General features: G+C 34.0%; 1 long non-coding RNA gene across 1 annotated transcript; it reads left to right on the plus strand.

The window, feature by feature from the left end:
- Nucleotides 1–608: 608 nt before the first annotated feature.
- LOC129718698 (uncharacterized) lies at nt 609–7091 on the plus strand. Its single transcript, XR_008727011.1, has 2 exons — nt 609–5151; nt 6565–7091. It is a non-coding gene; the product is annotated as an uncharacterized LOC129718698 (long non-coding RNA).
- Nucleotides 7092–7390: the final 299 nt, after the last annotated feature.

Consider the following 7390-nt stretch of genomic DNA (forward strand, 5'->3'; position numbering starts at 1 on the left):
CGGATTGGATGCCCGGCAGGTTGGCCGACCATCCCTGGTATATATATATATATATATATATATATATATATATATATATATATATATATATATATATATATATATATATATATATATATATATATATATATATATATATATATATATATATATATATATATATATATATATATATATATATATATATATATATATATTTATACATATTTATTTATATATATATATATATATATATATATATATATATATATATATATATATATATATATATATATATATGTATATATATATATATATATATATATATATATATATATATATATATATATATATATATATATATATATATATATATATATATATATATATATATATATATATATATATATATATATATATGTATATATATATATATATATATATATATATATATATATATATATATATATATATATATATATATATATATATATATATATATATATATATTTATATATATATATATATATATATATATATATATATATATATATATATATATATATATATAACAACAACAGTTGCACCAGCAACAAGCTACTACCCCAGCGGAGAACCGGCGGACTGATAATTTCTTTTGAATCCCAGACCCGGTGAAAAATATTCCATCATTCGATGGAAATAAAAAGCAGCTTTCATCTTGGCTTACAACAGCCAGAAAGACGCTAAACCTTTTCAAGAACCTGGCTTCGGGAGAAGTCTTAGCACTTTACGAACAATCTATCATTAACAAAATTGAAGGAAGGGCCCGCGACACCATCTGTGTGAACGGTAACCCAACAACTTTCGAAGAATTTGCCGAAATACTCGAAAGTGTTTACGGTGACAAAAACGATATTGCAATTTACCGAACACAGCTTTGGTCATTGAAAATGAATGACAACATCCATTTGCATTATAAAAGAACCAAAGAAATAATGCAAAATATGAAAAGCCTCACTAAAAGAGAGCCAATTTACGAAAGACACTGGGAAGGAATAAATCACTTCCTCGAAAAAGAATGTTTAGCAGCATTCATAAATGGTCTGAATAGATACTACTTCGGACATGCACAAGCCGCTCAATTAGGTAATATCGAGACAGCTTACGCATTTTTGTGTAAGTTCCAGAATGCTGAAAACACCAGAAAATCCACTGATATCCAGAATAGCAACAAGCAAATCACTAAAAATACCTTCCGTAACAACGCCAAACCGCAAGAAAACTCAAACAATACTAACGGCTCACAAAAATTCAAAACACAATCTGATAGACGAAGACCTACACCCATGGAAGTAGACTCATCAATCAGATCGAACCAGAACAGAAACTATAACCATGACTCTGATAGACCAAATCAAAACAGAATTTACAACCATGACACTGAAACCACGAACGATATCCCAAACGACTCAGACGACGACACATACTCGGACATTGAAAGCGAACAAGAAGATGTAAATTTTCAGATTACCCCCCAAATACACAATCAGAGATAAATGCAATAAATGGCCTACCGTTTATAACAATTTCTCTTAACAACGGTAAACGAGCTAAAATCCTTATTGACAGCGGGTCGAACAAAAATTTCATCTCCCCAGATCTCATCCCAAAATCAGATCGAACACCCTGCAAACCAATCCGAATATTGAATAGTTCTGGTAAACACAAAGCGACTCAACAATTTGTTACTCAATTATTCGGCATCAAGAGAAATATTCCCTTTTACCTGTTTAAATTTCACAAATTTTTCGTTGGTATTCTAGGATATGAGTCACTATCCGAACTAGAAGCCTTACTCGATGTAGCAAATCACAAACTCATCCTTCCTCAAAAAACTCTTAGCCTTCAAGTAAGACAAATGGGACCACCAGAAATAACATTAAACGCACATACAACTACAATAATTAAACTTCCAGTTTCCCAAAACAACGGTAATGTTTTCCTACGCAAAGATATCAAAATCCAAAACGCTTTTATACCCTCTGGCTTATATCATGCGAAAAACGGCTATATTAACGCACCAGCTTCAAATCTTGGCGACTCTGTAACATGGACTCTTGGACAAGCCCAACTAAAATTTCACCTGTTTCAGATATAATTGAACTAAATCATACACACTCTAAGATTAACTCAGAACACCCAACACATAATCTAGAAAATCTTATACGCACCGACCATTTAAATACTGAAGAAAAAGATAAACTTTTTAAAGTACTCAGAAATAATGTTCGCATAATTCATAGCGAGTTCGAAAAACTTTCTTGCACTACGGCTATTAAACATAATATTAAAACTAGAGACGATATTCCAATTCACACCAAAACGTATAGATACCCGAACATCCACAAAGCGTAAGTGGAAAGACAGATTAACGAGATGCTAGCAGATGGCATTATTCAACATTCTGTCTCCCCTTGGACTTCTCCCATATGGATTGTGCCAAAGAAGTCCGATGCAAGTGGCAGAAAAAAGTGGCGAATTGTAGTTGATTACAGGAAATTAAACGAGAAGACAATCAACGATAAATTTCCCATCCCAAATATCGAAGAAATACTTGATAAATTAGGAAGAAGTGTCTTCTTCACCACAATCGATCTAAAATCTGGTTTTCACCAGATCGAAGTTGAAAAAGCCGATAGACCAAAAACCGCGTTTAGTACAGATAAAGGACATTTCGAGTTCATTAGAATGCCCTTCGGTCTGAAAAACGCACCGGCAACCTTCCAACGGGCAATGAATCACATCCTTGGAAATTTAATCGGGCGATGCTGTCTGGTCTATCTAGACGACATCATCATATTTGGCAGTTCTCTCCAACAACACTTGGAAAACCTAAACAAGGTGTTGGAAAGACTAATAAAATCAAATTTAAAGGTCCAACTCGACAAATGCGAGTTTTTAAAAACAGAATGTGAGTTTTTAGGGCACATAGTTACTCAAGAAGGAATAAGACCCAACCCGAATAAAATCGAAAAAATTCTAAATTGGCCAATACCGAAAACTACCACTCAGATCAAAGGCCTACTTGGAATTCTCGGTTACTATAGGAAATTCATTTGAGACTTCGCGAAATTAACCAAACCCCTTACAAAATGCCTGAAGAAAGATGCAAAAATTATCCATAATGACGAATTTGTCAGTTGTTTCAACGATTGCAAACATCTCTTGACAACCGACCCAATATTAAAATACCCAGACTTCAATAAAAAATTCATTTTAGAAACAGATGCTAGCGACTTCGCATTGGGCGCTGTTCTCTCTCAAAAATTTGAAGACGGTAAAGAACACCCGATCGCTTACGCGTCTAGGACATTGAATGACACAGAGTGCAACTATTCGGCTACAGAGAAAGAACTTCTCGCAATTGTGTGGGCAACGAAACATTTCAGGCCCTACCTTTTCGGCACCCATTTTGAGATTCGAACTGAGCATAAACCCTTGGTGTGGTTAAGACAAAAGAATGACCTAAATAGAAGACTACTTCACTGGAAACTAGCCCTTGAAGGACTTGAATTCGATATCAAATATAAGAAAGGTACCCTGAACGGCAATGCAGATGCACTTTCACGAATAACCCTAGAACCAGAAAAAATCGAAATTAATGAAAATTCAGCTACAGACGACGACATGACTCAACACTCAGCTGACACAGATGACAATGACTTTATCCCATCAACAGAAAGACCACTAAACGAGTTCAGAAACCAACTGATACTCGAAGAATGCAACGAAGACAGTCGAAAATCTGAAACCATTTTTAGAAACTTCCACAGAACAACAATAAAAACACCCCACTTCGGACCTGCAGTACTGATAAACATTCTAAAACAATACACATCTACAAAGCATACTACTGGACTTTATTGCAGCGAAAGAATTGTAGGAAATTTACAAGTGATTTACAAAAATTATTTTCAAGAGCGAAATCTTTGAAAATCTTCTGGACCCAGAAACTATTGCAAGACATTACTGACGAACTGGAACAAGACCAAATCATACAAAACCAACATAATGCTAACCACAGAGGAATTAACGAAACTAAATCCCATATTTCACGAACTTATTTTTTCCCTAGCATGAAAGGAAAAATTACTAGATTCATTAACCTGTGCAAACTTTGCCAAAAATCCAAATACGAAAGACACCCATACAAACAAAAATACCAACTAACAGAAACTCCATCAAAGCCATTACAAATCGTACACATGGATATATTTATAATAAACAGTAAACATTACCTGACACTATGTGACAAATTTTTAAGACTATCTATGGCTATTCCTCTTAAATCACGCAATGTCATACATATTTTAAAAGCATTAACACTTTTCTTTTCTAGTTTAGGAAAACCTTCTCTTTTAGTTATGGATCAAGAGTCCTCATTTAGATCAACAACCATTAAAGAATTTCTAGAAGAAAAAAACGTGGAATACCATTACACAAGCGTTGGCCAATCTTCTTCAAATGGAACCGTAGAAATAGTTCACAGGACTTTGAGAGAGCTCCACAACATTTTGTCCAACAAAGACTCCACGAAAGATCTAGCCGAAACCACAAAGATGAATCTGGCAGTATCGATTTACAACGACTCTATTCACTCCCAAACGAAAGTAACACCTAGAGAGCTGTTTTTCGGAATTAAATATAGAGACCCAATCCCGACAGATCTGAATGAAAGTATACAACAAAAAGAAACCCTGTTTAAAGTATCCGCCGCCAAACAGAAACAAGAGAAGATGAAATACTTAGCAAAAGTAAACAAGAACAGAGAAGATCCCGATCATTTCCAGGAAAACGAGACCGTTTACGAACGAAAAAGGAACAATATGAAACACGAGAAACGATACAAAGAAAACAAAATCCTCGAAAACAAAGAAACTAACATTTTAGACACAAATTTTAGATAAATTCTCTAAACTATCTAAACTTAAAAGAAAACGAAAAATCTAATTTTTATTAACACCAATTTTATTTCATTTTAGCAACACCTAAATGACCAAGACGGCCAACCTCTTCATAACCATTACCATCATCATATTCAACAGCACTATACTCTCCGCCCCAAATCCAACCCTGGAGATAACAGATCTCAACAACCATCCTGGACTATTTGCACTAAAAATTGGCAAGGTATTTATAAAAGAAGGTCACCATTGCCTCATCCATGAATTCAAACTCTTTGCATTCCATACCATTTTAAAACAATATGAATCAGTCATAAACAAACTAGAAGAGAACCCACAGATCAGAGAAATCACAGAGCTCATAAAGCAAAAGTATAAACAAGCCAACGTAGTACTACAAAACCTTACTTCTAAACGAAAACAGAAAAGAAGCATTGAAATTCTAGGATCCATGGTAAAATCTATTACAGGCAACCTCGATAATCAAGATTTTATAAATCTCACTAACCAAATTAACGCTTTGAAAAATTCAGAAAATGCTCTAATTACTGAAAACAATGAACAAGTAAAAATCAATGATGTATTTGAAAACGTTTAAATAACTTAACTAAACTCTCATTCAAACAAGCAGCAGCAACCAACAGAATAATTAGACAGGCTAGACTTAACTTAGATAGGACAATAGGCTGGCAACATATGCTCCACCTCCAGAACATCGTTTTCAACATAGACACCGTCCGCTACCAGCTAGACACTATCTTCGAGTCCATCCAACTATCTAGACTAGGCGTAATATCAAAAGCATTACTATACCCCACTGAATTGGAATTTGCATTACAACTCCTCACAGCAGAAGGCATCGATATAAGTAGCAATGATCAAGTATACGAATACCAAGAACCTTTAGCTTTTCATAACGGTTCATCCATCATACTTCTGATAAAGATTCCAAAATTCAAGATAGGAAATTATCAGTTGCTTCGGATTGAAACACTCCCAGTCGACAAAAAAATTATTCAAATCAACGAAACACACACCATAATCAGCAAGACCGAATCATTTCTAACCAACACGAAATGTACTCGAATCGAAAAGAATCTTGTATGCAACTACGAAAGTTTGATTGACGTGACAGGTAACCAGTGTTATCATAAGCTTTTACGCGGGTACCCGAGTAGATGTCCTTTCATCAGCAGTACCTCTAAATCACCAGAACTGAAAGTTTTAGAATACAATGGTATTCTGCTCAAAAATATTAATAAACCGACAACACTAACAAACAGTTGTAGTTACGGCCCCAAAAATCTTACAGGATCCTTTTTCATTAAATTTTCCAACTTCCATCAATTTTGGAAAAAAACGATACGATAGCAAAACCTTCAAATTCGAAGCCAAATCAGAAATCATTCCACTTCACTTCGTCGAAGTGAACATATCATCAATCAAAACAGGCTTAGTAGAAGAAATGCAACAATTACAATCAAACAACAGGCATAGAATCAACAACCTTGAAAATAGTAACCATCAAAGCAACACAATTAACCTCGGGAGCATCATCATCATATCATTGATCATAATTGCAATTTTTATTTACATGACCAGAGAGATATGGAGTATTAGAAATTTCATCCACATTCAGGCACCTAGCATACCTTAAAAGTTGACCCGAGACGGCTCAATCCAACACGGGGGAAGTTATGGACATAACCGAACACCAACACCAAAAACACCGGATGCGCCATTCCTGATGCAGCAATCCAATGCACGCACCATTCATGACGCATCAGCACTTCTAACCTGGCAACGACAATATCGACGACACCATCGACAATCATCGCACACCTGATACAGCAGAATTGATCAAGGCAACCTCGATAGCACCATCGACAGCCTGACACAGCAGAAACAACCATGGAAACATCGACGAGCTTAACTCCGGAACACGTGCCCTGACACAGCAGAACCAGCGACAACGACGACAACGGCGACAGCAACGCGACGCCAACAGCGACGGCTACGCGACGCGAACAGAACAACAACCCGGTGGTGGAGAGCTAGTAGAGAACCAACAAATCAGGTTTAGCAGCAGCAGTTAGTCTTATTCGAAGTGTCCTAGTGATAAGTACTTTGTAGTGCTTTATTAATTGAATAAAATTGTGATTTAAATGATTGAAGTTTTTTAAAAATCTAAGTACAGAAGAATCTACATAAGTATATATATATATATATATATATATATATATATATATATATATATATATATATATATATATATATATATATATATATATATATATATATATATATATATATATATATATATATATATATATATATATATATATATATATATATATATATATATATATCTATATATATATATATATATATATATATATATATATATATATATATATATATATATATATATATATATATATATATATATATATATATATATATAT

The sequence above is a fragment of the Wyeomyia smithii genome, chromosome 1 (assembly GCF_029784165.1).
Source record: "Wyeomyia smithii strain HCP4-BCI-WySm-NY-G18 chromosome 1, ASM2978416v1, whole genome shotgun sequence".
NCBI lineage: Eukaryota > Metazoa > Arthropoda > Insecta > Diptera > Culicidae > Wyeomyia > Wyeomyia smithii.